Consider the following 26636-nt stretch of genomic DNA (forward strand, 5'->3'; position numbering starts at 1 on the left):
TAAAAAAGCCAATCATGGCTATTTCTAACCCTAATTATGCTGTGACTACATTTATAATCAATTTCAGCAACAGCTTCAAGTAATTTCCTAAATCACTTTCCTTGTTTTTAAGCTTTAGGTTATGTCACAAAGCGGGTCAGGAAGCAGGAAGTTGGAACTCATTTGTGTAGACGATCTGTCACTTTAATTGAGAAAGAAAAAACTAAACAAAGCAGGCTCAAATGCAGGCAAAACTACAGACTAGGCATTTAATGGGATTAAACATAACTTGCAGGAATCTCTCAGAATGTTACACCGAAGTGCAACAAAGTCCAACAAGCACAACAAGAATAAACAGGTATCAACAAGTTTACAACAAGTGTAAACAATGATCTGGCAAAGTGTAGTTCCAAAAGACACGTTTAAGTGCCCATAGGAGTAATCAGGAAAATGCAGGTCAGCCGGTGTCAAAGGGCGGGGCCAGTTGCCCACCATGACAACCGTGCAGGACATGACAGGTTATTTTTAAATTGTCATGATTTAAAATGGCAATGAATTATATTAACTGAATTAAGTTGTTTTTTTTTGCAAATTAAAACAGGTAATTTTAAAAATTGACCAGCTTTTGGTTGAAATTAAACCCCTAAGCACAATCAATTTATTTTTTGATGTGTATATCCGTAAATGGCTCTTAGTTACATTATATCAGTGGTGTTCAAATAGTGTGGAAACATGGCAAATGGTAGAGATTTACCATGGACATAGGTGACTTGTTCACACAAATATCAAACAATTCAAAAATATATATATCGATCAATCAGCAGGGCTGAAATCACGTTCTCTACTAAAGCAATGACACAAAGGATATGATGTATATATATATATATATATATATATATATATATATATATATATATATATATATATATATATATATATATATATATATATATATCTCCTTCCATCCATCCATTAATCCATTATCTTTACCGCCCAGTCGGGTCGCAAGGGTGCTGAAGCCCATCCCGGCTATTTTCGGGCAGTGGGCAGGAGACACCCCGAACTGGTTGCCAGCCTGTCGCAGGGCACACAGGGACAGCCAATTTGCTCGCTCATTCACACCTAGGGGCAATTTGGAAAGGCCAATTAACCTAACATGCATGTTTTTTTGGAATGTGGGAGGAAACCGGAATGTCCGGAGGAAACCCAGGCCAACACGGGGAGAACATGCAAACTCTACACAGGGGGATCTCATGACCTCAGAACTGTGCCGTATATATATACTGAACTGTATATATATATATATATATATATATATATATATATATATATATATATATATATATATATATATATATATATATATAAAAGAGGAAGATAAGCAATACCTTCAAGGTAAGAGTTTAAATCAGGGATTAGATGGGGTAAAGTAAAATCTATGTAGATGAACAACTCTTTTCTATATTTACTAAATGAAGCTAAAAATTGGGACGGCATTAAATGTCTATTAACAGATGACAAATAGACCGAGAAAGTGAGGGAGTTGTGAAACAAAACAGTGAGGTCAAGCAAGTGCAAGTGCCGCAAATTTACAATATTAACATACCCGTCGCACAATGTGTGCAAGAAAAGATGCACAGTAACCACTAGCGCCAGGCACTCTTTGCTGCTATTCAGGGCACAGGGTTCATGCCATTAAATCTGTAATGAGATGCAAATCAGATGCAAATCCCTCCCGCAAGAGTGGACCACTAGAAAGAGGCTTTAAAAAGGAGCTTGAGGAGGTAAAGATTCACTTCTATTCTGTGTATTTGTCCGAGTGCTCCCGGTGAAAGCGGGGGGGGAAGCAGTCCCAAGCATTAATGGCGACTGTGGAAAAACCTTGTTGATTTATCTTGAACGCGGGCAGTAGAATAGGACTTTCGGTATCGCCGCTCGCGCAGAGAAAGTGGGAAAATAAAAACACTCCATCTGTCCGAAGAGCGGCTGCAGATATGAGGCAGAGCGGCCCAGATAGCAAAAGAGGCTGATGAGAAGTCAGGAAAGGCTGACAAGAACGGCCGCCTGGATGGGAGGCTTTTTTTCTTTAAAAAAAAACATCTTTTTACAGGAGAATAATGCAATCACAACTACCTCACTAAGACTCAGAATGAGATAATGTGGAAGAATGTAATGCAGGCAGAGGTGGGTGGAGTAGCCAAGTATTGTTACTTCAGAATAATATTACTCAAATAGAAGTAAAAGTAGTCATCTGAATACTTACTTAAGTAAAAGTAAAAAAGTACTTTTTGAAAAAAAATACTCATGTTCTGAGTAACTGTCTCATCTCATCTCATCAGCTGCACCGCTTATCCTCAGTAGGGTCGCGGGGGTGCGCGAGCCCATCCCAGCAATCATCGGGCAGTGGGCAGGGGACACCCTGAACTGGTTGCCAGCCAATCGCAGGGCACACAGGGACAGACAACTCGCTCGCTCATTCACACCTAGGGACAATTTAGACCGGCCAATCCACCTGAAATGCATGTCTTTGGAATGTGGAAACCGGAGTGCCCGGTAGAAACCCACGCAGGCACGGGGAGAACATACAAACTCCGCACAGTAAGTCTTGTAGCTGGATTTGAACCCACACAGGAGGTTCCCAAGACCTTAGAACTGTGCCGCACACGCTCTAACCACTGCGTCATTATTTTTGTCTTACTGCTGTAACAAAAGAAAATTCCCCATTGTGGGACGAATAAAGGATTAACTTATCTTATCTTAACCAGTTCAGGGTTTCCCCTGCCCACTGCCCGAAGATAACTGAAATGGGTTCCAGCACCCCCCGCGACCCTACTGAGGATAAGTGGTGCAGATAATGGATGGATGGAGGGATTTAAAGTGAAATGCTGTAAATTCCTGTAAATGGGAAAAAAAAGTCTGCTATTGAAAAATATGTTTTCATTAAATTAAATGTTCAGTGTTTTCATTGTTGACAATAATGATGCATTTTTGGGAAACACAATGCTGTGAAATCCCTCGCAAGCAAAAAAATACAATGAAATATGACATATAATATTGTTATCATACCAACTGTCTTTTTAGCCAAGACCATCATCTGGCATACACTTCAGAGAGCCATCTCTTTTTTTCAATTTTTTTCATTTTGGTCCAATTTTTTGTTCAGCTGTGGGTTACAGATAAAGGCAAAGGGTTGGCAAGAGACACAAAATGCAGCCCATCTTTCTCGCTGTAAACCAGGCTCAACATGACAAGCCAGCACCCAAGGGCCCATGTGACGGTGATAGATCTGCACTATTTATGGCGGGCAACAGAAGCTCTGCTGACCAGTGCAGGCCAATAAGATCCAACACATGCGCCGGGTCAGAAATTGAGGTTTTGACTTGGACTGTGATGTATTTTATAGATCAAATCCTAGTATGTATTTTATTCACTTTAATAAGAGTCTGAAAATGTGTTTCAGACACTCCTACTGCATGTCTGGCCTCTCTGCACAGCCAGGTTGCGGTGATTGAAAACCATTGTGGGAGAAATGACACAGAGGACGTTTGCCGATGCAGTTTACAGCATAGAGAACGTCAGGCAGAGGTCGTCTCATATTCAGAGAGCTGCCCTGCATGACAATGAACGACGCTACAACATGACGCCTGTACACACAGCTGCACAAACATGCATCTTCCATATTTATATTCACAGTGTACACTGTTGCTACCGCTGTGACGCATATAGAAACTGCAGTGATGCAACTTCGGATTGGTGCTCAGTATTGATGAGGCACACATTCAAATGTTTTGGCCTGAGTCATTGAAGTGACTCAGTGATTAAAAACTCAAAAACTTTATGAGTTATCGCTTTGAAAAAGAAGTACCACAATCATTCATTTCTAACAACTTTGATATGCCAAACTTTATTACTTGTCATAATCAACAGCATAAAACTTCTTAACCCATTGACTGATGTCAAGTCAAGTCAAGTCATTTTTATTTGAATAGCCCTTAATCACAAAGAGTCTCAAAGGACTTCACAGGTTATTACACAGACTATTTTTTCAGACTTTTATTACACCATCCCCTGATCTGGAACCAACATGAGGGCAAGGAAAAACTCAAAAAACTCAACATGAGGAAAATGAAGAAACCTTGAGAAGGGACCACACATGTGGAATCCTCCTTTCAGGATTACCAGACAGCAAAGGATGTTGCAATCACAAATAATACAGAGATATTGTCCAAGAAAAGTATAGGTTATTCATATGCTATAGAGTAGAAGTGTGTTTTAAGTTTAGATTTAAACATTTCCATTGAGGTTGCAGAACGGATCTCAGGGGGAAGAGCATTCCACAGCACCGGTGCCCGGATGGAGAACGCTCTCGAACCAGCGGAACACTTCTTGGCTCTTGGGTTTACCAGAAGACCGGCGCTCTCAGAACGAAAGCTTCGGACCGAAACATAGGGGGAAATCAGTCATTGTCATAGCCATCTTCAGAAGTCATTCGCAATGAGTTCATAATCTGATCTTATTATTCAGTAAAACATCTACAAGTGTAAAACCAAAAATACAGATCAAAGTACAAAATACAACTCAACATTTACTCCAAACCAAAGCACCCAGTAATTGCCACACACCAAAACCACACCAACCGTGAACACATTAAGACTAGAGCATATAAAGGACCGAGACGAAGACTGAGACTTTGAGGTAGAAAAGATTCAACCTCGATATCATCACAGAATACAGACACAACAACTATGTTTACCTCATCAAAAAGTATGCTGTTATTTTGCTTCACTTCCACAAATTCAACTACTTTATTCCCCTCAAAAATAATGCTGTATTTTGCTTCATTGATCAATGTTAGTGTGCCTTTCCATCTTAGTATTTTTTTTTTATTCCGAGAAGACATTTTATGGCTTCTGAGATATTCTCAAGAAAGTGTTTTCCAATATTGATCGATACTGATCTGATTACAGTCTTTTTTTCTCCTTTACTCCAGCACCAAGAAATAGAGGAACCATACACTGGAAGAACCATCTCATAAATGTAAGTCATGAGTCCCGTTTATCTGTATAGCCTTAAGAGCAGATTCTCTGTCTGCTGCCAACATGAATGGGGCAGTAAACACTTCAAGGGACAACTTGCCATTTAACATATGTATGGGGCTTTATATATACCAAAAAGAAAAGATGTGTGCCTTAGACATGAAACGTCTGCAGTCCTAACTACCAGGGTTGGGTAGGCTTACTTTAACTTGATTACTTTCAATTACTTTTGGATTACTCCAATACCAAATATGCTAATAAAAGACAGAAGAAACTAAATATGAATACAATTATGAGTCACAACAAGTGGTAAGCTTTCTCTCCTGGCTTTGATCTCTTTGATCTCCGGCAAAACTAACATAAAATGCAACGGAAACAAATAGAAAATAAATCCAAACAGCTTGCCAACATCATTTTTGCCGTTCCATGTATTCCGTTACTCCCCAAGCCTGCACAAAATTTAGTAATTGTATTCATATTTAGTTTATTTTGTCTTTTATTAGCATATTAGGTATTGGAGTAATCCAAAAGTAATTGAAAGTAATCAAGTTAAAGTAACCCTACCCAACCCTGCTAACTACACATCAATATTTTGCAGAGAGCTTCTTGTATGAAAAATAAGAGTGTCCCCAAGTCTCAGCCACTGTCTCTCTAAATGAGAGGCGAACATTTCAATCAGGATATTAGGACGGAAGATGAAATAGACAGAGTGGGTGGAAGAAAAAGGTAAATGAGCTCTGCAGACTTTTCCAAGGTTAAAACAGAATGAAATTCTCTGGCAAGCTGCCCAGATGAGATGTATTGCCCTGTGACTGAATGTGTGTACGTGTGTGCACGGTCTACCTAACACCTTTTAACAGTAATAACGTATTCCCCCCCGTTAATGTTATGGATCAGAGGGCATATTATCGATCCGCCACCTCAGCTATATAGTCCCCTCGCTCCATTTCCCTCACAGACTTCATTTTTCATTTTTTTCCCAAACAGCTTCCACCAAGGATGCTGCTGCATTAGCTCTGTGGCTTTATTGGGAATGTTGGCACAGCGGACATTTGACGAAAACTTTATTCAACCTGTGTGCGGTGTCATTGCTTGACCCTGCCAGTACAACAATGAAACGTAATAGAGTACGAGTTTACCTCAAGGGGCAAAATGTAAGACATTGGAGGCAGTATGTCAACCCAGATGACGACTACACTAAAGTGCAGTATTGGTGTGAATTTGGGCAACACACAAACCAATAACGTATTAAAAAATGTTATATCGATACAAATGTGAGAATTCATTCAATCGCAGTCACTTAAGCAACTTAAGGACAAGCTTCTAATACAGCGGAACCTCGGTTCTCGACCATAATCCGTTCCAGAACCCTGTTCGAAAACCGATTTGTTCAATCACCGAAATCATTTTTCCCATTAAAAATAATGTAAATCGTTTTAATCCGTTCCAACACCCTGAATGTTTACCTTGAATGCTTAACGTAAGCATAAAGCTAACCCAGGCTAATCGTACGTAATCTTCCGTACGGAAGATTACGCTAACATGAACGTGTAAAAATAAAAATATCAGGTCGTTTACAAGTCATTTAGCACCCGGGTCTCCACAACAAGTGGTGCGCGGTTCATTGGAAAGGGGGCTGCGTCCCAACACCCTGAATGTTGGGCTCCGTTCCAACACCCTGAATGTTTACCTTGAATGTTTAACGTAAACATGAAGCTAACCCAGGCTAATCGTACGTTCGCGTTATCGTAATCTTCCGTACGAAAGATTACGCTAACATGAACGTGTAAAAATAAAAAAAGGATAAAGAAATGAGGTATGCATTGGATTTCTTACCTTTGTGGTGGTCAGCAGAGGGCGCAGGTGGACGGCGGGGAGAGGATCAGACACTCGCACACCTCCTTCATATTTTGCTATGATTTCTTTCTTAAATGCAATAGTTGTACGCACTACTTTTCTTTTTTAACCTGTAGCAACTTTGCCGCTTGCACTGACTTTCTTCGGAGGCATAATTAGGGGCTAAAACACTTGGTACACCTATATTAAAAGCGAAAGCAAAACAAAGCACGTTCGCACGTGATAACAGTTGGTCACGAAAAGAGCGATCTCCACCCGTACGCCGCTCAGCATCGCACCCTAGCGTACGCACTCATGCATTACCGGCGTTCGAACTCCGATTTTTTTGACCGAACAGCGAAGCAAGAATTTCTCGAAAATTTTGGTCGGACTCCGATTTGTTCGAATTGAGAGGCGTTCGATAACCGAGGTTCCACTGTACTTTGTATTTTTTGGCTGAAGACTCATATGACTCATTTTATAAACATCATATTGATTGTCAGTCCATTTTCATCAAACTCTCAATGACAAGTAGTCAATGTCAGGCTAGCACTTGCTCATGCAGTTTAACAACAGGGGGCCACTGAAACTGATCAGGGTCAAGGATTCTTGGGTTTTCGTCAGCGCTTTATACAAGTAATCGTTTTCTAGTCAATCTTCTCTGCTCCATCCCATACATGGAACACTATTGATTTCTTTGATTCTGTTTGAGCCAGGATGCTAGAGAAAGTGGTTCTATTTTTACCGATACAAATCTTCAAACGTAAAACCATTAAGCTGAAGTAAAAAATACATTATTTTTATTTTTTATCTGATACTGGATGTGTTAAGGTTTAGGGTTCAAATACGAGCAAAAGGGTTCTGTTCCTGACTTGTGCCAGTCAAAATCCTTACAGCTCAATGTAGATGCAAAAATACTGATAATCAGGACACATTTTTCACGCAAACTAAACAAAGAACTGGTGATCATTTCTGCAGATTGTCTTTATTATAAAGGACGAATGCCATCTAATGTGGTCTTGAAAACAAATATACCGTATTTTCCGCACTGTAAGGCGCACCGGGATATAGGGGGCACCCCCAAAGAATAGTTTTTGGTCCTATATTTTCCATACATAAGGCGCACCGGATTATAAGGCGCTACAATGGGAACGTCGACAAAACAGTCAGATAGTTCAGTCAAACTTATTACCCCCTTAACATTCGGAAAGCTTGCAAAGAAGCAAATACGTGTCTCAGACATGTACGGAAACAGTGTCTGTACGATGTCACCAATCACTCAAATGCATCGTTCCAAATATCATTCGGAAGGTTAAAGTCTCGGGATTCAAGAAATGCCAAACATTTCTTAGTTTCCATTTTATTTTTTGCTGGCAACTGTGTAGAAAGCAAAGTAAGAATTTTATTGTGCAGGGAAACGGGGTTTTTTGCTGTGCATATGAAAATAAACACTTTGAATTTAATTTAATTTAAAAATAGACTCATCACAGAAACATCAAGATCGTTCTAAAACAAGATACTGGGAAATTATAAAGCTGCATAGCTCACCTAAGTTCTCACGTTCAATAATGATACGCAACCACGGTCTTCATACAACCGTGAGTGTAGTAAATACAGGAGAGTAATATATTTACAAATACAGAGTAGTAAAAAATGTTTTCTCTATGCCGTAGTGCAACCCAACGTATGATTCACATTCATTTTTTTCGGCCAATTGCAGGCTTTGTTTCGCCCCTTTAGCCTATGCGAGCCTGTAAATGATCAAAAGGATCCGGCCCATTTACCTCCGAATAACTTTAGCCAATAGTTATTGATTTAAATGATGATTGACACATTGGTTAGGAAATGAAACGCCGGTATATAAACCCCAGCATACACCGCGGACTACTTCGTCTTCGGGGAAAATCTAGTCGGCGCCTGCTTTCCTGAGTTGCAAGGCTTTGCGACTTAATATTGATCCATATATAAGGCGCACTGTATTATAAGCCGCATGGTCAGCTTTTGAAAAAAAATAAAGGCTTCTAGGTGCGCCTTAGAGTGCGGAAAATACGGTAATCATAAATGCCAAACTTGCTCAATTTCTCCGATACTCTGTTACTGCCTCAATTATTTTCAACACAACACAAAATAAAAAATGAGTTCAAATGAACATGTGTATAAATCCTTATGTTAAAAACATAGCAAATTTATTTAGATCAAGCTTTATGTATGATTTAAGTAAAAGTCAAAGCTCGGCATTTAGTCTAGGTAAGAAGATGAAAAAAAATAAAAACTTAGCTCCAGACAAGGACACATCATTTCATTACTTGACTATAGCATCTTAGACACAAAGAAAACAGGGTCGCTGCAGTGGTTACAACAACAACAATATAAAGCGGTGCAATCATTCCCTTCACTGTAAGAAGCCTCAGCTACACGGCAGATGGATTCATCGCGGCGGCAAATAGCGTACTTCTGATGCTCGGAAGGAAATGAAAAATGGTGCGTGTGTCTGGTGTCCCGCCGTGTGGCAGGCGGGATAGTGATTGTGTTGACTAAAAGTGATTGCAGAGGAGTGACTCTCTGAAGGCAAAACATCAGCGATATTACACTTGCGCTAATATCACCGGCTGACAATCACCTGCAAAACATCTCTAAGCACATTGGGATGTTCGTGCGGAAAAAGATTTACAGACACGCAGACTGATACATTCAGTATAATGCAATGAAAATGAAAATTAAAACCACTTGAACACTTACAGTGGCCTGAAATTAACCAGTTTTACAAATAACTTTACTGTTTATACAATTTTGTTATTGTATAGTGACTTGTTTACCTGACTGCCCATTTTGCACATCTGGTTAGCTGCTCCTCTTGCACTCTTTGCACTACTGTATAATATACATGTATAATACATGTATGTATGTATGTAATATGTATAATACATAGCTATAATTATTTAGTATTTTATTAGTACCGTATTTTCCGCACTATAAGGCGCACCGGGTTATAGGCGCACCCCCAAAAAATAGTTTTTGGTCCTATATTTTCCATACATAAGACGCACCGGATTATAAGGCGCTACAATGGGAACGTCGACAAAACAGTCAGATAGTTCAGTCAAACTTATTACCCCCTTAACATTCCGAAAGCTTGCAAAGAAGCAAATACGTGTCGAGAACACGTGCGGATGCGGTGTCCGTACGAAGTCGTCCAGCTCTCCCGGTTGCAGTAATTGCCAATCCAATTGTTTACATAAATAACAGGGGCTTAGGGTTGGGAGGTTGCAAGAATACAAGTATCTAGACTGCATAATGGTGAAAAAAATGTAAACGTGTGCCTTCCATATTCAAAAGAAGAAGCAACACTTTATCACAGGCTAGCCTAATTAAACTTTTTAATGTATCCCAAACAGCTCTTTAGCCTTATCTATAGTCTAAGCTATCAGTATTAAATGATTCTGGTCAGAGAATGCTCATTCATTGCAAAACAAGCACACAAAAGAAACTTTGTATCATGCACAACAGAGCACATTACATGACCGTGGCCTAAATATAATTCGCAATCATCCTCATCCCATTGCAATCTTGAATGATGAGATTGCAGCAAGATGGAGATAAATGAGCTCTCATTATAGCCGCAAAGGAAGAAAAAAAAAAACAGCTTTCTCCATTTTCATTGACTTTGTAGTGTTATTTACCACACTCAAGGATTCTTAAAAGGACACAAAAAGAGGACACACAATAAACATGTGCATTAATGTAACAACACCAAAAAACATGCAGTACAACAAAAGAAATATGTGCATTTAAATTGCTCATTCATACATGGCCGTCTTCAAAGGCCCATCCACAAAGGCGACACAGCAGATACATATGGAAAAAATAGATAATGTGATTTTCCATCAGGATGTACTCAACGCCACTGTCACTGCGTCCCATGATTGAAGCAGATTTCAGCAATCAAAGTTATCAAAATGCTACTTCGTCGGGAGGCAGACAGTGCGAGACCGGGGTAATTGGATTTTCCATTCTGGGTTTAACAGATGACAGTAACACTGGAGAAAGGGAGGCGGAGAACCCATGCGGACATGGCACCCGCCAACATCGCCTTACGCCGAGTGGTGGACATTTAAGATCAGCAGTGTACAGTAATAATAGAGAATATACAGCACTCTAGCGATAAACCATACTCCTAATTGTGAATGAACCACAATCATAACGCAACGCCAGGTGATTTTTTTTGGAACAAGGCCGGTTAGAGATATCAGGAGTGATTACAAATGGAACAATATACAATACAGGAAATGATGAAAGCTAAGTGCTAACACAACAAAAGGCACAACAACTTAATCTGTTCATCCACAACAACAAGTGGCTCAGGAGGTAGAGCGCTCGTCCGGGGATCAAGAGATCGCTTTTCGGATCCCGGCTCCTCCGTGTCACATGTCGAAGTGTCCTTGGGTAAGACACTGAATCCCTAATTCCCCCAATAAGCAGGTTAGCGCCTTTCATGGCTGCATGGCCGCTATTAGGAAATGTGAAGCACACTGTAAAGCGCTTTGGGAAGTCTTGACTTGAAAAGCGCTATATAAATGCAGATCATTTCATTTCATTGTGATTTTCTAGGAAAATTACTTTTTTCTAGTGGTTGACTAACTCTATTTAACCTTACTTCGAATAATTAACCTGTTAATAACATAGTACGACATAGTAATGATATGATAAGTTGTTATTTAATATGAAACATGTAACAAAAGGTAGCTCCTCTTGCACTCTTTGCACTACTGTAAAATACTATACATAGCCATAATTATTTAGTATATTATTAGTACTCAATACTCCAACTCAATACAACATTCTATTTATATCTGTACATTCAAGGAAACTGTGCGGGTCAGATGTATCAACATTTCGTTCTGTATACACGTGTACTAGAATGACAATAAAGTAGATCTGAATCTGAATCTGAATCTGAATCTCTGAGCTTGAAAAAGGTTAGAGACCCCTGTGTTAGAGAGTAAGGTGCAGAAAGATGGGACAAGAAAAAAAAACAAATACTGTAAAATATTTATAGTGATTTAAACAGTGTGATAATTTCTCAATTATTGTTATAACGATGTAAAATATAATGATTTGTTTGTATGATAAAAGAAGCGTTTAAAGTTATTTTGGGGATGGGTCTCTTATAAGCCTTTGGCTTCAAGCTTTCATCCCTATTTTTTCCTTTATAGGGATCTGTTCATTTTGCGATGCTGTTTGTTGCAACAAGATTCTCATCTCATTAGCCGTACCGCTTATCCTCATTAGGGTCGCGGGGGGGCTAGAGCCCATCCCAGCCCTTTCCGGGCAGTGGGCAGGGCACACCCTGAACTGGTTGCCAGCCAGTCGCAAGGCACACAGGGACAGACAGCTCATTCGCTCATTCACACCTAGGGACAATTTAGACCGGCCAATTCACCTGAAATGCATGTTTTTGGAACGTGGGAGGAAACCGGAGTGCCCGGAGGAAACCCACGCAAGCACGGGGAGAACATACAAACTCCGCACAGGAAGTCTGGAGCTGGATTTGAACCCACGACAGGTTCCCGAGATATGAACTGTGCCGCACAAGCGCTAACCACTGCGCCGCTGTGCTGCCCTGCAACAAGATTAAAAATAGAAAATATACCAGGATATAAAAATGCAAAATTAATATTTAGTTATGCAGCCACTAGGTTAGAATAGTTAGCTTGCCATATTTTAAAGCTACCTTTACTTTTTTATGTTTAGATGCTAAGGTACCGAGCTGACTCATACAGGTCAGTTTTAGCAATAGCGTTAAGCTTGTTCTCTCTTATTATCGTTCACTGGCTATTGACTGAAACTGCCATTGGATGTATGTCTTCTTCCAGACTCTCACGAGAACTGTAGCTTCCTCAAAAACTATTCTGGACGTTTTTCTTTGGAATTTTCGTTTTTTTCCCTGCTACTGCAGTTTTTTTCTTCCTTCTTTCTTACGCACCTACATTCAACAAATACAAAAACTGTCCAAAACAAGGTAAGCAGACAACATGTACTCTGTAAATTCAGCTATAAAACAGGGATTTGGAAAGAGCCAAGATCGCTTTGATATGAAAGATTACATAAAAGAGAAAATGCTGAACAAACTAATGGAAATAAAAAATAGCTAAAGCATGTAAGGAAGAAAATGACAGAAATCTAGAAAAGACTTCATGGACTTAAGAACAACGCGGTGAAAATGGAAAACAAACCTGAGAATAAATAGGTAATCGAGCCATATTGACAGAGTATCAAATAAAATCAACAACTACACAAAGAAATAGAAGAGAAGATTAAAATACAACAACGTAAGGCAGATTTTTTTAACAATGTGCTCATCTCAATGATCTAATTATTACAGGCCTAAAGGTTGAGCCGCGCTCACAAGAAATACCAACCCAAACCAAAATATTGAAACAGTGGCTCAACAGGGGAATAGAAATTTCAACCTAACAGTAAATAAAGACCTTGTTAACCTCTGCTATCAAATTCCACCGGCTATTATAAATGAAGGTCATAGGTTAAAGAGCCAAAAAGTTTACATCAATGGTTCCCAAACTTTTACAGGCTGCTCCCTAGTGGATTCCTAGTGACAGACCACCCCAGGTTTATTTACCTTTCAGTCCACTTGTAGATACACCTTCTTTGTCTTTTACTTGTAATCCTTTTTCACATGCCGTGTATTGTAATTTGTGATCATGTTTAAGGTGCTGGTACAAATTACTTGTGTTTCATCTGGACCTAGCGACTATGTGAATTTAAATTCTGCAATGGCCGTTTTCTTCTGTTCCATGTCCGCTTCGTCAAAACCAAAATAGGCCCAAGCAAGTGATGTAACGCCCTTTTTCGGTGCAAGCTTCGTTTCCTTCTCGTTTGTTGACTCTGGGACTATGTTTACGGAGTCCACTATGGCACTCAATGAACTCACACGGTGGTTGTGGCATAGTGTGGTGCTTGCAAACTTTGAATCACATTTATTGGCTTGTCAAAATTTGTCTCTGATTGGTCGGTGCTTTGAAAACTCGAACAGTAACAATTGTGGTTGGCCAAAACTCCATCACTCACTATAAAACCTTGAAAATAACGCAGTGTTTTGCGGTTTCACAACCGCACTACATTCAAAATTTAAACTTCTGACTTCGGACTGCCGCCCCCCCTACCAGCCCCTTCTTCCTCAACGCCCCCCAGCAGGTGAGTGTTTGTGAACGCAGGAGACAATAGTGGATATATATTTTTCCCACCCTTACCTTTGGAAATATACACTTTTTTTTCCTTGGATTACTTTCAACGGGTACCCCGACTCTGCAGGTCTGCATCAAATGATAAGTAGCTTGCTCTGTTCACTCCTTGTATCGGCCCAGTAGTGCAGTACCACCGGGAACGATACAATAGAACTGATAGTTTCTTGGCCCTTTGGCTAGGACTTTGAGACTGGGAGCCAGTGTCTCGGCCTATTGGCTTTTAAATGTATCATGAATTGACTAATAATAGATAGTGGACGATTGATAAAGAATATATATGAATAAACTTATACAAAATTCCCCCGTCAACAGAATAGTTCATTCAAAAAACATCCATTATTTAATGTAGGTGCATGCAGCTAATATACCGGTGCGGCTTGTGTATGTACTAAGTCGGTTTTCCTCCCGAAATGCAGAGGGTGCAGCTTATAATCAGGTGCGCCTTATAGTCCGGAATTTACGGTATTTAAGATTGGTGATAGATCCTTGCTTGGTTCACTATATCCTACTGCAAATAGAGAATGAGAAACACAGACTGGGTAGCCTGCAGGCTATGTCAGGGCAGTCTCGATTTAGACGGGCAATACAAAAAAAAACACTGACTTTTTACAGGTCCAGTCTGACATTATGTTCTGTGCTGTGAAGTACTTTACCACAGACATACACACACACGTTCACACACAAAAACTGCCGGGGGATTGGTAAGTCAGCACCAAGTCACTCTGTGATTGATACCGAAGTTCGCCACAGCCAAGCATTCAACAAACCTTTAAGAATGAACACACAATAAGGTCGGTCGGCATGAGTCATAAAAACCTTTTTCACTTTCTTTCACATTTTCATTCTACTGCACACATCTCTATTCTCGATCTACTCGTAGGCAAGATAAAATAGAACAGTGGTTATAAACAGAGTTGGGTAGGGTTACTTTAACTGGATTACTTTCAATTACTTTTGGATTACTCCAATACCAAATATGCTAATAAAACACAAAATAAACTAAATGTGAATAAAATTACGAAATTTTGTGCAGGCTTGGGGAGTAACGGAATACATGGAACGGCAAAAATGATGTTGGCAAGCTGTTTGGATTTATTTTCATTTTGTTTCTGTCGCATTTTATGTTAGTTTTGCCGGAGATTTAAAGAGATCAAAGCCAGGAGAGAAAGCTTACCACGTGTTGTGAGTCATAATTGTATTCATATTTAGTTATACAATGGTTATAAAATAGGGGTACATGTAAACAAGACACAGGGTACCTGAGATTCAAAATAGTTTTTTAAGGAACATCCATAGAAAATGCAAAGTGATTATTAAAAATGTCAGTAAGATTGAACATAAAATAAATTTTATATTCACATGGCGATACGTTAAGATAAGATCCAAAAATGCACCAAAGTTGTGCCTATATACCGCATGGATAAATTTGTTAAAAAATATAAAAGTATTGTAAAAGAACAACCACTAAAAATGTTTTTAATAAAAACAGTGGAACCTCGGTTTTCGAACGCCTCTCAGTTCGAAAAAATCGGAGTCCGACCAAAAATTTCGAGTAATTCTCGCTTCGCTGTTCGGTCAAAAAATCGGAGTTCGAACGCCGGTAATGCGTGAGTGCGTACGCTAGGGTGCGATGCTGAGCGGCGTACGGGTGTTTTAGCCCCTTATTATGCCTCCGAAGAAAGCCAGTGCAAGCAGCAAAGTTGCTACAGGTGAAAAAAGAAAAGTAGTGCGTACAACTATTGCATTTTAGCAAAGAAATAATTGCAAATTATGATGGAGGTGTGCAAGTGTCTGATCTTGCTAAAGAATACAGCATGGCTAAATCTACGATCAGTACGATACTAAAGAATAAGGAGGCTGTGAAATCTAGTGAAGTGGCTAAAGGAGTGAGTGCTATAAGCAAGCAACGGCAGTTCACCTGCGCCTTCTGCTGACCACCACAAAGGTAAGAAATCCTATCCATAATTCTTTTTTTTATCCTTTTTTTTTTTCATTTCTTACACGTTCATGTTAGCGTAATCTTTCGTACGGAAGATTAAGATAACGCAAACGTACCATTAGCCTGGGTTAGCTTTATGTGGGTGTTGGAACAGAGCCCAACTTTCAGGGTGTTGGAACAGAGCCTCCTTTCCAATGAACCGCTCACCACTTGTTGTGGGGACCCGGGTGCTAAATGACTTGTAAACGACCTGATTTTTTAATTTTTACACGTTCATGTTAGTGTAATCTTCCGTACGGAAGATTAAGATAACGCGGACGAACGATTAGCCTGGGTTAGCTTCATGATTACGTTAAACATTCAAGGTAAACGTTCCGTACCGTTTTTTTTAATAATGTGTAAAAATCATAATTTTTCTCCCTCCTGCAGTTACCTATAATGGTCAAAGTACATTTTGACTGTTACTTTTGTTGTGAATAAAGGTTTCGAAGAGTTCTTTTGTGAAAATGTCACGAAATACTGCAAATGAGGATAATGCTGTAATTACCTTCAGATACGTGATGTGGCTGCATTTCCAGCCTTGCAACCATTATTTGTTGTTTTGAGACTTCTTGTGATTGAGTGCTATACAAATAAACATGACTTGACACCCATAAAAAAACATGGGGAATTTTTTTGCCAGCCTTAAAGTTAGAAAAACACCAACAGTTCTGCCGCTAGTGGTAGCAACAAGTTCAAATCCATTAAACAGGTGAATTCTATCTCCAAGCCAGATGAAAATAGCAACATCTGGCTCACGAGCCATACGTTTTCGACCCATGCCATACTATATAACTTCGGAAGCCATAATTTGGTAGATTTCATATTTTTAAATATAAATGACATATAAACAGGGTTGGGTAGGATTACTTTAACTTGATTACCGTAAATTCCGGACTATAAACCGCTACTTTTTTCCAAAATGTTCAGCCCTGCGGCTTATTCAGTGAAGCGGCCAATTTATGTAATTTTTCTAACTGCCACCAGCGGCACTCGAGTACAAAAGGCACTCGAGTACAAAAGGTAAGATTTAGACCTCGGCATCCTCTTAGTTTGCGTACGAATTGTCGGTCTGACAAAGGTTCTTTCCGATAATGAGGAAGTGGCCCTTGATGGTGGCAGTTATAAGGAGGAAGATGAGGACGATTAATCGTAGAGGGGGTTTTGGGGTTTTTAAGGGTTATTGATCTATCTTCGTTATTCATTATCCATTATCCGTTATCGGTCAGTTCATAATACGCTACAAAGCCTAGGAGCCGGGACACTTACTCTCAGCCAAAAGGCCAAGCTAAGGTCCTAGCCCTAAAGCCTTGCTGCGATCATTGCGAATGCACCGTTCCCGGAGGTACTGCAATACCGGGCCGATGCGTGGAGTAGACAGAGCAAGCTCCATCTCCGAAATGCAAAAATCAAAGATAGTGACTTCATAGAAAGTACACAAAAGGCCAAGCTAAGCCAAGCTAAGGACCTAGCATCAAAGCCTTGAGGCCAAGCAAGCTAAATGCGCCGTACCCGGTGGTACTGCAATACTGCGCCTATGAATTTCATAGTTACGGGACGGCGTAGATGGGGGTTTTGGGGTTTTTAAGGGTTATTGATCTATCTTCGTTATTCATTATCCATTATCCGTTATCGGTCAGTTCATAATACGCTACAAAGCCTAGGAGCCGGGACACTTACTCTCAGCCAAAAGGCCAAGCTAATAGTCCTAAAGCCATGCTGCGATCATTGCGAATGCACCGTTCCCGGAGGTACTGCAATACCGGGCCGATGCGTGGAGTGGACAGAGCAAGCTCATATTCCATCTCCGAAATGCAAAAATCAAAGATGGTGACTTCATAGAAAGTACACAAAAGGGCCAAGCTAAGGACCTAGCACATCAAAGTCACCAAAAGGCTATTCGCATTTGCGGTATGGCATCTTTCAACAGATACGCATGATGCGTTGCAAGCGTATTATTAGTAGCGCGTTGGTACCTTTCACAGGCACGGTTTGGGATGAAAGTTATATTATTATTATTATTAAAGCTTTGAAAACTCTCTCGGTGCACTGTCTTTCTTTGTAAATATGTGTAACCATGTATAATATGTATTTGCAACTGTATATTTTTGTAATGTATTTATTTTAGAGACATATTGTGACATGTTTTCTACGAGCGAATCAAAAAGAAGGGGCGGAGCAAACGCTGGGAAGTGGGGTGAAGCTGAGTTAGATCTCTTTGTTGTTGCAGCGGACAATAGTGGATACCGGTATATCTCATCTCATCTCATTAGCCGTACCGCTTATCCTCATTAGGGTAGCGGGGGGGCTGGAGCCCATCCCAGCCATATCCGGGCAGCGGGCAGGGGTGACCCTGAACTGGTTGCCAGCCAATCGCAGGGCACACAGGGACAGACAACTCACTCGCTCAGTCACACCTAAGGACAATTTGGACTGGCCAATCCACCTGAAATGCATGTTTTTGGAACGTGGGAGGAAACCGGAGTGCCCGGAGGAAACCCACGCAAGCACGGGGAGAACATACAAACTCCGCACAGGAAGTCTGGAGCTGGATTTGAACCCACGACAGGTTCCCATGACATGAACTGTGCCGCACAAGCGCTAACCACTGCGCCGCCGTGCTGCCCCGATACCGGTATATATTTTTCTAAATATGAATAAAATGATGACTCACAACACGTGTTAAGCTTTCTCTCCTGGCTTTGATCTCTTTGATCTCCGGCAAAACTAACATAAAATGCGACAGAAACAAAATGGAAATAAATCCAAACAGCTTGCCAACATCATTTTTGCCATTCCATGTGTTCCGTTACTCCTGAAGCCTGCACAAAATTTAGTAAATTATTCATATTTAGTTTCTTTTGTCTTTTATCAGCATATTTGATATTGGAGTAATCCAAAAGTAATTGAAAGTAATCAAGTTAAAGTAACCCTACCCAACCCTGCATATGAAATACAAATATATCAAGCAACATTTATATAAATAGATAATAACATGTAGTCAGGTGGAGTCTCTTTTATACACATGTATGTATTCATATACTAAATTAAAATGCCACACACCTGATGGTTGGCAGGGTAACTCCAAGATCCCCCTCTTGGCCACCACCCTGGCGCTCCTCTTCCACAACTCCTCTTCTTCTGTTTCTCCTCCTTTTTCACCTTTCTATCCAGGAATTGGTGAATTCTTGAGAAGGCTGGAAATCCACAGCCGCCCAGGTAGAAACCTGTGGAAAACGAGTGCAGTTCAAGACGGGCCGCTGCAGGAGGGAGGGTGCTTAGGCGGGACGAATACACTGGCATGCGGTCTTAGGGGGGAAGCTCACAAGTGGTTAGCTCGCCGCTGCAGAGCTCTGCATCTCACACCACCCTGATGCTCACCCCCTCCCAACTTGTGCACACTTACCACATTCCACCTAATAGCTGCATCTGCTCCTACCGAAAGTGGCACAGTCGCAAGATACTGCGCACATATCTGATGAGAGTTCTTGCATATGTATCGGAAAGTTTATTGCTTAAAGGCCATCTACTGCAGTATTCTTAATGGATGTCATGTTTATTTGTATAGCACTTCATCAAAAGAAGTCTCAAAGAGCTGCACAAACTAAAGCTTACTATTACACCGTACCTTGATCCAAAACCTACATGAGGACAAGAAAAACCTCAGCCTTACGAAAAGGAAGAAACCTTGAGAAGGGGCCACACCAATGTTCCCTCTAATTTTTCACGGTTCTGGGCACAAAGTCGGTGAGCAACGCTTGAAACAACAGTGAGCAACGGCAATCCCAAGTGTGGCAACTAAATCATGATCAAACATGTCCAAAACTTGACATCACGTTACATTTTGCTGAGTTTCCGGCAGTGCAAAAAAAATGTTTCACTTTTGAATGAATTGACTCATGTATTACAGTATTGCAAAGGTTTTACGGCCAACAAACGTCATTTGTTTTTACAACAATTCTTTCACAAGATTTCTTTTTCCTGGTATCTCTTGACGCATAATACTAACATTTTTGGGGGCTTATTTAGTCGGTTGCAAGATACAGAACTGTAGTTAACCACATTTTTTTTGTGGAAGTACAATGTTGGCAACAAGATTCCCTTGATATAATTGGAAATTTTTTGAATGCAACTTAAACTTTTTCTTCTTTTTCCGTTTTTTTTTCTATTTTTTTTTAATTCCTTTAAAAAAAATCTCATTGTGTTTATTTTTTCCCAGCTGTTACTTTTTTTCTTTTCTTTCTCTATTTACTGTTTTTCCTTTGTTAGTTTCTTTTTTTTAATTCTTTTTTCTGAATTTTTCCTTCTTTTTTCTCTTCATTTTGTTTCTTTTTTCTCAGCTTTTCACTACTTTTTCATTTTGGTATTTTTTTCTTTTTTGTTCTATTTCCCCCTTTCTTTAAGTCATTTTGTGTACAATTTTACATAATATTTGGTTGTGTAGGGATTAAAGAAGCAAAAAAAAACTGAAGAGCCGTTTGGGACCCGAAAGAGCCGGTTCTCTTTAGTAAGCCGAGCCGAAGAAGGCGGTTCTCGAAAAACTCTACTGACTTTACTTTTCAACTTCGTTCGACATTGACTTCCAAATACCGCATTTAGAAAACAGCGTCAGGGGAACCCGTGTATTTTTACCTTCATGCACTGTAACTTTGTCTTAATTCGCTTCTTAATTAGCAATTTCGAGCCCTGATTTTTGTGCGCTGGCTAGATTTTCTTGTGCGCTGAGAATGTGCAGGCAGTGCGCGATTGCGCACGTGCGCAGCTTAGAGGGAACATTGGGCCACATATGAGGTAATCCCCTTCCACGGTGACCAGGCTGCAATGGATGATGCAAGGGCATCGGCAGGCGATATACAGACATCAACACAAAATACAGGTAATAACAGAATGTCAGGTTGACAGATTCCTGATGTCAACATCATTTATTGATAGTTTTTGTGTGAATTCACAGGTTGTAGACAGTTGGCCATATTGGATGGGTCCAACAGACACAGTTTGATTATATCATGGGTCTACACTGTTACATTTTTGGCTGTTCAAATGAAAGTGGAAGGTGTATGGCAGGAGTCGGAAACTTTTTGACCCAAAAAGCCATAAAAACAACAAAATTTAGGGAGAGCCACACCATATGCTTTAATACAAAATTCAACAAAACTGCCAAAACTCCTATGCAGACCAAAATCAACTTTTCTGCGCATTTTATTGAACTGTGATTTAACGTTTGATTTGATAAAATATATGAAATTGTAATAATGCCCGAGCTCGTCAAAAGTAGACCACTTAAAACTGTGTCCTTCTCGCAGTCAATTAAGATTGTTGAGGCTCATTTTGACTGACAATGCTTACTTACATATTGTAATTATGCAGCCTTAAACTCCAATTAATCTATCTAATCTGCCTCTGTGTGAAAATGCCTGTCTCTTGTCAATATTTGTTTCCTAAAATTAAGAAAAGAGCATGCATTGTTAGGGGAATAAAGTTTGTGTTTGGCTAATCTCCCTTCTGAAGGAAAAGTGTATATTATGTGAGCAAAGCAATTGTTCATCTTTGTATTACATCAAATTTGAACAGGACTATGATAATGTTAACCTGAATGGACTCAATTAAATGATCTAAAAAAAAAAAAAAATTAAATAACAGCAATGTTCAATTTCTACTGGTATCAAATCTGGTCAAATTAATATAAAACAACACTCAATGCTGCAATATCCGTACAATAACATGTCAATTGTAAAAAGTCTTCAGTGTTTTGAAAAGCGCAATAGAGTGCTTCGAGGTCCTAAGATTACCCACAATGCATTGCTGGCGCCCATTTTGGAAGTCCACAAAGCTTTTCACTTCATTGTTATTGTTCAGCGAACCAGTTAGATTCTACATTGTAATGCCTAATACGTGCGTTATTGTTGGCTGTTGTAGCCGAGGGGAAAAGGGTGGGAAGGGCTTCTTTAGACTTCCGAAGTGTGTTTAGGGGATTGAAGCTCAGGAGAAAAGTGAACGGCGAAGACGAATGTGGCTGGCAGCTATCAACCGGTCGAATTTGCCAAAGCTTGACTGTGTTCGTGTTTGTTCTGACCACTTTCTGACAGGTAAATTGAATTATTTATGATGTAGAAACAAATTTTAAAAAGGTTATGGGACATGTGTACTTCATGACAAAAGCTCGACGACCCCAAACTACTTTTATAACATATATGTGAGGTATTTCGCCGAAAACGACATTTAAACTTTCTATTTTGGTGGAGAAATTCAACGCGGTTTCAGGGAAAGAGTCTCCTTTCCTCAGTCAACTCGCGTCAATAGAGGATTTAAAGCCCCCGAAAGCTAAGCTAACTTATCCACCGGTGCGCCGTTCGGAGAAGCGTTGCCTTTCCCGGGTTGTTCAACATAGAACAAAAGGGAAGAAACATGAGAACAACATTCCCCTAAACCTGCAACACAGTTGCAATGGGCACACAGAATCGATGATGACTTGTCAACAATGATCCATGGTTGTAAACTTGGCTGAGGCAAACTCTGAGAATGTAGAACTTTCCCTTTCACAATCTTGTTTTCATCACCTTCGCCTGTGTGCACAGACACATCCCGAACCCAACCAGACACAAATCTGTCGTAGGCTTCCATACTTTTGTAATTTTGAAAATCCTTCAGTTCACAAAAGGGACTTGGGTGGAAAATAAGATAGTTAACAAGTTCGATGTAAGTCACACACGGCAACAAATCGGGATCAGACTTCCAGTCCTTGTTTTTAATTTTGTAGGGATCCAATTTTCCAATAAAATGCAACTTCGCAGCGTACCGCTCGCGTGCTTGCTTGTCTAAACTCTCCACGTAGTTTTCCATAGTGTTGATGGACAAAATCCGTACACAAACGAAGCTAGTTGAGTAAATAAATAGACAAACTGAGTAAATATTTGCTCCTCTCGCTATCACCGCTTTTAATCGACAGACTTCCAAGATGGCGGCACGAAGCCGTGTTACTATTTTTAGCACAAAGCGCGGAGCCCTCTATACAAATGCAGCCCATTTACCATCACAATGTATATATATATATATATATATATATATATATATATATATATATGTATATACATATATATATATACATACATACATACCTTACTTTACACATCTTTTGACCAAAGTTTCGAGAGACTTAAAAAGCTCATGTCTGGTTGGCATTTCAGAGAACTGAATAGAGAAAATGCCATAGTGATTCAGGAAGTGGAATACTGACAACCCGAAATTGAAGAATCTAAATTGCCCATTGGTTTCAATGAGAAATCTCATTTGTCAATATGTGGCCAGCACAAAATTAACTAGGCTAGCGTCTAGCTCAGCCAAGACAAGAATGATACATAGAACGGTGGTAATTAAAGCTTGTTTAAAATAACAGAAAAAAATGCTTTTCCCATTCACACACGGACACTGCATTACCACAAGAAAAAAAAACGTATTTTCCTCTCCACTCCAATGCTGTTGCTATGACCACTGCAATAAACACTGACAGCAGCGCTTGGCTAAATGAGTGCCGGTTGTAAGACGTCATAAGCAAGGAAACACACGCTCGCTCTTCAGAGCACACTGCAGCAAGCCGCATTTAAAACATCATTAACACTGCCAAATGACTTCCGACTCAACTCTACTACCCGGCGAAAAACCCTTTCCAAGTTAAATGGGTGGCCACACAAATTTACCAGGGGGATGAACTCTTGACAACGCAGTTTCCTGATAATCACTGAGGGATTTTTTATTTTATTTATTTGACTATAAGGGGTTTAAATATAATACAAATTACATTTGCTGAATGCAGTTGGGATTTTTCACAGGGTAAGCTTGGGGTCAGTGTGGCCTGGACAAGAATGATGTTTACAGAAAAACAAGAACGAGGACAAGGGTTGACGCGGGAAAAGGAGACAAGGTTTCTGATAAGCTTTCTTGTTGTGAGTCCTTCAGACATGGCGGTGTCTTTCGGCGAGGAGGTGGCGACTAGGTGGAAGCCACGTGAGGAGATGCCCATGGGAGGAGTCAGCACGCCCCATGGGGGGTGGCCGATGCCCCGACGTGTCAAAAAGATGGAGGACGGAAGACGAAAGAAGAGACAGATGGGAGGAGAGACAGACAGGAGCAGAGATGAGAGATGGGAGGCGCAAAGAAGACTAATTAGACTACTTCGACAATAATTCGGCAAAATATGATGGAATTCACTTAAGAAATAATTTTTAAAAATAAATCAGCCCTCGTGTGAAAATGCCTGTCTCGGGTCAATATTTTTTCCTTAAAATTAAGAAAAGAGCATGCATTGTTAGGGGAATAAAGTTTGTGTTTGGCTAATGGAGTCAGATAACTAATTCGAACAATTTGGTAAATGCTAAATTTGTAATATAGTTTTTTCCCTAACATCACCTGGCGTGTGTCTTTAGTGTCTAATTTGATTTATGCACAAACCAAGAAGAGTCAGTCTTCCTCGGCGCATATATTCCACCGGTCTAAATCTTACCTTTAGTACTCGAGCGCCGCTGGCGGCCGTTAGAAAAATTACATAAATTGGCCGTATCACTGAATAAGCCGCAGGGTTGAACGTTTGGGAAAGAAGTAGCGGCTTATAGTCCGGAATTTACGGTGATAAGTATGCTAACTAGTGAGTTTAAACAACAAAGACACACTGTACTAATAGGCTAAAGAGTTGGGTTGAAGGGTTAAATGAATAGATATCCTATATCTCTCCAGTTATTCTATCAACTAGTTGTAGTGATAGAGGCATTCATTTTATTCATCTCTTGAGGGAAATTAAATATGTTTTTCATCATTCCAGCTTTTCCCGGCAGTGTCAAAGAGACAGCTTGTGTTGGGTTGGACTTCTCCAACCTCGGGAGGAACAGATCGAACTGTTAAAGCTTGTTAATTGCCAACTGAAGGTGGAGAGGGGGGTGAGGAGGCCCGTGTCAGAGAGGGTCAATTTAATGACTGTGTAAATGTGAAAGCGATCCTACTTTCCTTTGTATTTGCAGTCATCTAGCCCTGTAATATGTATAAAAAAAAAAAAACACCGCTCTAATCATCATATATAAAAATGTGTGGGTTTCTAAGCTTAAAAAATTTCGCGAGAGGGAAAATATATTGTGATATTGTATCTCCATACTATGCACCTACAATTAGTAAACAAATACCTTTCCGATAAACACAATTTAGTCGAAGATATGATTTGTGAATAAATTTGTAGTCAACAAAAAAAGACAGATCACACGAACATTTAAAACGAAAAATTAAATATTTTCTTTATTACGTTCAAAGAGCCTTTATTGTTTCCCATTGCGCCTATCTGTTTTTCACCTGTTTTTATTATCAGTGTCATGAGTACATTACGTAGGAGGAACAGAGGCAGGGGAATAGGGCTAGAAGAGTTATATCACACGCATGGTCATAGTTTTCTTTTTTTATTACAGAATGAAAAAGAAAAAGGACTGTTTCAAATACAGTGGAACCTCAGTTCTCGACCATAATCCGTTCCAGAACCCTGTTCGAAAACCGATTTGTTTGATCACCGAAATCATTTTTCCCATTAAAAATAATGTAAATCATTTTAATCCGTTCCAACACCCTGAATGTTTACCTTGAATGTTTAACGTAAAGCTAACCCAGGCTAATCGTACGTTTGCGTTATCGTAATCTTCCGTACGAAAGATTACGCTAACATGAACGTGTAAAAATAAAAAAAAGGATAAAGAAAAGAATTATGAATAGGATTTCTTACCTTTGTGGTGGTCAGAAGAAGGCGCAGTTGGACGGTAGGGAGAGGAAAATTATCAAAAGTTTTTCAACCTCTTCCAAAACTTGCGGCCGTTGCTTGCTTATAGCACTCACTCCCTTAGCCACATCACTAGATTTCACAGCCTCTTATTCTTTAGTATCGTACTGATCGTAGATTTAGCCATGCTGTATTCTTTAGCAAGATCAGACACTCGCACACCTCATTCATATTTTGCCATTATTTTTTTCTTAAATGCAATAGTTGTACGCACTACTTTGTTTTTTTTTTACCTGTAGCAACTTTGCTGCTTGAACTGACTTTCTTCGGAGGCATAACTAGGGGCTAAAACACCCATACGCTGCTCAGCATCGCACCCTAGCGTACGCACTCACGCATTACCGGCGTTCGAACTCCGATTTTTTGACCGAACAGCGAAGCAAGAATTTCTCGAAATTTTTGGTCGGACTCCGATTTGTTCGAACTGAGAGGCGTTCGAAAACCAAGGTTCCACTGTACAGTCCAAACGCCAACCCCCAAAATGAGAAAGAATGACAGTTTATCCGAGCGCATATAAAAATTTACAATTTTGCACGCACAACAAAAGGAGCTGCAATGAAGATTCCAGACAGAATATGGCGCCAGCAAGTAGAATATTTTGAAGTTACGGACATTACCTTTTATCTGCAGTTCTACGCAGGCATTATGTAACGTTTTGGCCCGATGATGTAAAACACCCCACAATCACCATGGCCATTTTGAATCTCGTGCCATCCATCATAGCACTGACACATGCTTAT

At 40.0% G+C, this 26636-nt stretch overlaps 1 protein-coding gene and 2 pseudogenes across 1 annotated transcript in view; all 3 read right to left on the reverse strand.

The window, feature by feature from the left end:
* The window catches only part of dab1a (DAB adaptor protein 1a), a 411680-nt gene extending 392288 nt beyond the window's left edge, over positions 1 to 19392 (reverse strand). Inside the window, exon 1 of the mRNA XM_088350331.1 lies at positions 19155 to 19392. The gene's annotated coding sequence lies outside the window, so the exon portion shown is untranslated. The remainder of the gene's footprint in view (positions 1 to 19154) is intronic.
* On the reverse strand, positions 17415 to 17592 carry LOC148355647 (U2 spliceosomal RNA; annotated as a pseudogene).
* On the reverse strand, positions 17821 to 17958 carry LOC148355648 (U2 spliceosomal RNA; annotated as a pseudogene).
* Positions 19393 to 26636: the final 7244 nt, after the last annotated feature.

The sequence above is a fragment of the Urocampus carinirostris genome, chromosome 12 (genome assembly GCF_059441175.1).
Source record: "Urocampus carinirostris isolate Australia breed hairy pipefish chromosome 12, RoL_Ucar_1.0, whole genome shotgun sequence".
In the NCBI taxonomy this organism is placed as follows: domain Eukaryota; kingdom Metazoa; phylum Chordata; class Actinopteri; order Syngnathiformes; family Syngnathidae; genus Urocampus; species Urocampus carinirostris.